Source organism: Megascapheus bottae, chromosome 5, assembly GCF_031878675.1.
Source record: "Megascapheus bottae isolate mThoBot1 chromosome 5, mThoBot2.hap1, whole genome shotgun sequence".
Lineage (NCBI taxonomy): Eukaryota > Metazoa > Chordata > Mammalia > Rodentia > Geomyidae > Megascapheus > Megascapheus bottae.
In genome coordinates, this window is record NC_143513.1 from 53,279,389 (window position 1) to 53,286,263 (window position 6,875).

A 6,875-nucleotide genomic window follows, 5' to 3' on the forward strand; every position below is an offset into this window, starting at 1 on the left:
ACTATGCTCTCTAGGATGGCCTCTATCTTGACCTCTCAAGCACAGAGACTATAGACATGCACAGCTACGCCCAGTTATACCTTCTTTCGTGTACATATGCTTCTGAGGATTAAAACCAGGGTTTTGGGCATGGTAGGTATATGCTGTACCATCTGTACCACTTAAGCATATCTCTAATCCCAAGAAGGAAAATGCCCCCCCCACACACATATATCAGTCCTGGGGCTGGAACTTAGGGCCTGGGCACTAACCCTGAGTTGTTTTGGGTTTTGTTTTCCTAATGGCCTGTACTCCACCACTTGAGCCACAGCTCCACTTCTAGCTTTGCCGTGTTTAATTGGAGATGAGTCATGAATTTCCTACCCAGACTGAATCATCATCATCACGTCTCAGCCTTCTGCATAGTTAGGGTTACAGGCATGAGCCACTAGCATGTGGCCCCAAGAAAATAGTCAAAGAATGGAAAAAAAATCACTCATTCATAATTTAGTAAAAACAAAACTCTGCTGGGCATGGTGGCTCATGCCTGTAACCCTAGCTACTCAGAAGGCTGAGATCTGAGGATCAAGGTTCAAAGCCAGCTCAGGCACAAAAGGACCCAAGACTTTTATCTTCAATTAACCTCTAGAAAATGGGAAGTGGGGCTTGGCTCAAGGGTAGTGTGGAAGCCTTGAGCTGAGGAGCTCAGGGACAGGGCCCAGGCCCAGGGGTAGGGCAGTAGCCTTGAGCTGAAGAGCTCAGGGACCGTGCCCAGGCTGAGTTCAAGCCCCATGACCCACAAAAAACAAAAACAAAAACCTTCTAATTCAATATAAAAACACAAGATAGATATTTAAGAAACCAAGCTATAAAGCCATTTATGGGACAGCAGCCGAAACCTGTAGCAAGTCAGAACACTAGTCTTTTCCTTTCCTTCTCTTTCAGGGAGTCCCACAGCTCAGGGATACTATTCTACTTAGGTTATGATATGGTTTATGTACTTGGGTTGAAAACCTTTTCTGGTTATAGCTTTCAATGTTTCAGATATAATAGCTAATGCCTCTGTTCCCAATTTCAGATTTTCATAAGGAATCTGAGTCAGATTCTTCCATAGACATATACTGTCTCATTAGCTATAGCCAAGTAGGGAGAAAGGTCCTCTCACACAAAGCTAGCCATAGGGCCTAATCTCCAGATGAAACTGAGGAAAGGGCTGAGGGCTACTAAATGGAGATGGAGCGAAATAAAAAAAAAGATTTATATCAATTTTTTAAATGAACAGTATATATACATATATCTGCTGACATTTCATACTAAAGTAAACCACCACTTACAACATATGTGCTATGTTTTTCATGAGCCACAAAGGAAAACAACTAAGGAAAATTATGATTCCTACTACAGGGAACTAAAAGAACACATATAATATCAGGGAGGGAGTGTTTTCTGAGACATCAGTCCCACAGTGCACACATAAGCTGCCTTTGCTTTCAAGTTAATATAATGTGAGTTATGCTGAGTCCTCTGCCTTACAGGTTATAAGTATTTCCTAGACTATATTCGCTACTCTATTTTCCATCTTTGCTTCATTTGTATACCAGTCAATTCAGAAAATAACACTAAACTGTCTCAAAATCTTGAAGGTAAGGCAGGTGCAGTGGCTTGCCTGCAAGCTTAGCTACTCAGGAGGCTGAGATCTAAGGATCATGTTTCAAAGTCAGCCTTGGCACTAAAGACAGTGAGACTCTTACTTCAATTAACCAATAGAAAACCCCAAGTGGGACTTGGCTTAAAGAATAGGGCAGTAGCCTTGAGCTGAAGATTTCAGGGACAGTGTCCAGGCCCAGGGTTCAAGCCCCAAGACTGACCAAAAAAAAAAAAAAAGATCTTGAAGGTATAGCTGTAAAGAATAAACTTTTTACAAAATGACTTTTTAGCCAGGAGTTTTGCCTAGTGGTAGAGTACTTGCATAGCATGCACAAAGGCTTGGGTTCGGTTCCTTAGTACCACATACATAGAAAAAAGCCAGAAGTGGTGCCGTGGCTCAAGTGGTAGAGTACTAGTCTTAAGGAAAGCCCAAGGAGTGTGCTCAAGCCCTGAGTTCAAGGCAAAGGACTGGCAAAAACAAATGCCTTTTTAGTTTTCACAGTGAGACTGGTAGATATTTTCAACAGGAAAAGAGAGCCTTGTCTCAAAGCACACTTTTATTAGGCAGACTTTCTGGGTTTCAGATTCTTCCTGTCCACTTGTTATTCACTTCTAAGTTTGGTACTGGATATCAAATTTGTGCAGCTCTGTCCATTTTTCCCCCTAGAATTTTGTAAACTTGGAGATCATTCACAACTAAATGTAATTTGATGTCTAGTTACATCAGGACAATGTCTAATTAAGTATGTCATTTTAACTGACTAGAGATCATAACTAAATAGCTGAAAGAAACTATAGTAATCTTCATCTAAAGTTTCACTTTTTATAGTTTCATTTGCCTAGACCATCTGTGCTCACAAAGTATTAAGTAGAAATTTCCATACATAAGTAATTGGTAAGTTTTAAATCATGAATAGTGTGATGAAATCTCATGTTAGGCCACTTCCTCCCACCCAGAACCAGGGTTCACCCCCAGCAAATCTCCATCCATTCCTGTCTTATTTAAGACCATCTCAATATCAGATCAGCTATCAACAATACCACAGTGCTTGTGCTCAAGTAACTCATTATACTACTTTAAAATGGCCCCAAAGCACAATGTTGTGCTTGATATTGGAGAATAAGCCACAAGTGGTTCTTTTCAAATGAAAAGTGGAAGTTCTTGATTAGAAAAAATAGTTATATGCTGAAATTGTCAGTATCTACAGTGCAAATACAAGATTGTGGAAAGGGCATATCCATGTATCTTTTATTATAATATATTGTTACAATTATTTTATTAGTAATTGTTATTAATCTCTTGGTATGCTTGTTTATAAATTAAACTATATCATAAGTATGTGTGTTTAGCACAAACACAGGATTATTCCCCAACAAAACCAGGAAGTTCAGATCAATTCAATACACAATCAGGGTTTGAATCTGGACAAAGACTCTCATATGAATTTGAATAAATTCACATCTTAAGTTACTTTTGCTACCAAATTGTACATTACCAATAACTGCAAACTCTTTGCTTCTGATATTCCATTGTGTAAATGCTCCCTTGTATGCTCCAAGTCCTCTCTGAAGAAATGCAGTTCATCACTTACTTACACTTAGGTGAAATTTTGCTCCAAGATGAACTTCCACATCAAATTCCTGGTTAAATATATATATACATATATATATATGTTACTAACAATATTTAAGTACCACTGTTGCTATAAAGAAGGGCAAATACCTAGCCACAGCTACAAATTAATTCATATAAAGAAAAAGGAGCAAGTCATAATTAGGTATTCTTTTAAAAGCACAATAAATTTTCAAGAGACTAATAAAATGAGATCAGACACATAACCTAACATATACTGAAGTCTAAACTGCTCACACTATGAATGACACTTTTGCAGGGATCAAAATAACACTATCATGTAACTCATTTACAGTAAAAGAGATATACTTTATTTCATTTGGCTATTTATTCACTCACAATAGCTAATTAAATCCCTACTATGTGCCAGATATTGCATCAGGCTCCAGTTAATTATTGTTCTATGACAACTAATCCAAAAACTTAATGGCATAGGAGAATTATTTAAACATGTATTATCTTAATACCTGTGGACCTAGAATTTGAGAGCAGCTTACAGAATGGTTCTAGATCAAAGTCATTCTTGAGGTTAAGATATTGACCTGATACAGGAGCTAGATCTAAGATCTAAAATACACTGAGACATGACAAATTATAGAAGACTCTAAGCATTCATATGCAGTGAGATCAAAGGAGGGAAGAAAGCAAAGGCACAATGCCTGTGTACTTCTGATCATATAAAATAATATTCATCTAAGTGAATTCCAGGAAATGGAAACGAGTTAAAAAAAGAAGACATACGAGCAGTCATTTGAAGGCTTGAATAGGGCTGATGAATCTACTTGCAAGATCATTGGTATGGCTATCCACTGAAGTCTCCATTATTCACCAAGTCACTCTCTCCAAAAGATGCCCACTGGCCTTACAACTATGACTTGACAACTACCTTACTCAGAAAGTAATTGTGAGCAGAGAACAGGAAGAAATCTAGCAAATTCGCCTCGGAAGTCATGTTACATTATTTCCACCTCATTCTACTCATGAGAACAAGTCATTAAGTACAGTCTAAGCCTTAAGTTAAATGGAATTAAGCTTCACCCTTGGAAGGGAATATCAAATAATTTATGGTTATATTATATAACTACAATTGGAATAAATACAAGTTAATGTACAAAATTAAAGTCATTATAAAATGATTTGTAGATCTATTTAATATTCGGGTAAAGTAAAAGAGTTTATGAAAAGATTATTAAAGAATACTTTGTTGTTGGTTTGTATGTTCTATTTCTTTTTTTGATTACCTTATCACAAAATTCTTTATGTGGTGATGAATAAAAGATGACCTATCTTTTTATATCAAGTAGGAATTGCACCCAGAGCTTACAACTTCCATACAACTCTTCTAAAAACCTTCCTAAAGACATTTATTTTGCTTGCATATGACTATGTCATATGACCAGCTATGACTCACAAAAGAATCTTTTTAAAGGACACATTGTCACTCTGAAAAAATAAACCAGGTTTGACAAATAAGAGAAAGGATATTCACTTAGATTACCAGCAAGCTTATTTCCTGCTTCAAGGAGTTTTGACATGCTTTACTAAACTATTAGATACCAATCACAACAACCTGATATTTATGTTTCTAATGTGTTTCAAATGAGAGAAACCACTATTTTTTTTTCTTTTTTGCCAGTCCTGGGGCTTGAACTCAGGGCCTGAGCACTGTCCTTGAATTTTCTCAAGGGAGCACTTGAGCCAGAGAACCATTTCAGGCTTTTTTTCTGTGGAGATAACTGCACAATTGTACAAAGTTAGAAGCATAAGAAACTTCACAAGAATTGTTTATGAGTAAAACCTTGGGAGGGAGACTCCATAGATATCTTAAAATATTGGTAAGATATATGATGATAATCCAGTTAACACACACTATGCAACTTTTAAACATATTATTCATGATGTATTATTCTGTGTAAAAAGAACTGTGCATTTAATGTTAATTTTTTAAATCCTGTATTTATATTTCTCTTTTACTTTTAAACGTGTGGTAGAATGTAACACAAAAATTTAAAAATAAGCATGTCTGAGAGTATGGGATTTAGACAAATTATAACTTTTTCACATTAAACATTTATTTGAATATTTATATTTGTTTAAAATACCTTTCAAAAATACCAAAAAGAGTGCTGGGAATTTGGCCTAGTATTAAGAGTGCTTGTCTAGCTTGTCAGTACCACATACATAGAAAAAAGCAAGAAGTGGCGCTGTGGCTCAAGAGATAGTGTTCTAGCCTTGAGAAAGCCCAAGGACAGTGCTCAGGCCCTGAGTTCAAGCCCCAGGACCAACAAAAAAATACCATAAAGAGAAAGATGGAGAAATCTCAGCCTTTTTGGCATGTAATTTTCCAAAGTATAACTATGTCATACCTTATCCTTCAAAGGATTTCTCTGTTCACTGAAAAAAAAGTTATTCCTATTCATTATAACTTTCAGTAAATTAAATGTGATAGTAAGTCTTGAATTTTGTTTTGTTATTTGGAATACTGACCCCCCCAGAGGGGTATTCTTTTTCTATTTTACAGTGGGTGGAAGAATACTGAACAAAGTTATATTAGGGGATGTGGACCTTGGGGAGAAAGGGATAAAGATAAAGATATAAGGAAGAACAGGATGAGCTTGGGAAAGACCCTAACTTGGAGGTTGGACCCTTTTTTTCTAGTATGGGCCTATACATTTATTTTTCTGCCCTCAGTTTATTCATATGAAAAAAAAGAAACAAATTTGGATTAGTATTATTAGGTGTAATTCAAGTTTTTTGTATCATTAGATGTAATTTAAGTAATTTACACTTTAATTACATTTAGAAGATTTTTGGGGATCTACTGATGATATGTCCTAGCAGATGGAACTAAAACTGAACCTAAATGAATTGAAGGAAAACAGCAACAGCAAACATACATTGTGGATTCTCTTGAGCGTGCTGTTAAGTAGTGGTAAGAACACACAGCTAATAAGTAAAAGTAACCAAGATGTCTGCATGCTATGTTTTGCATATTTATGACCTCTCCAAAACATTAATTTAATCCTTATAATCAGACATTAAGAGGAGAGTTCAAGTGGTTTGGATTCTGTTCTTACAAATGGTTCATTCACTCAGTATGATTAATGAATTAACAATTCAAGGGTTATCTTCAGGGGGCCAGTTCCATTATATCGCCTACCAATTCCTTTTTTTGCCTTAGGATAACCTGCTTCATTTCAGATCTCTGCCAGCTGTCAACAACTGCAGCCTTTGACCACTGTCTAGAACCACAGTCAAAAGAACCCTTTTAATGCTTTATAACATCATTGGTCTACACAAGTGTAATAAGCAATAGAGAATGAGCTGAGAAGGCCCAAGGAGTTTGATTATGAAGCCCACACTTTTATTATTATTATTATTATTATTTTATTATTGGAGTGATGTATAGAGGGGTTACAGTTACATTCGTAAGGTAGTCAGTACATTACTTCTTGAACACTGCTACCCCTTTCCAGGTTTGTCTCTCACTTTCCCTTCCCCCACCCCTTCCCACGTTGTAGAATACGTTTCCAGAATATTGTCCTGTGAATATCGCGGCTACACTGGTTCATCCTTTGTCCTTTGTCTCATCATCTCGGTTTCCCCCTTCCCTTCC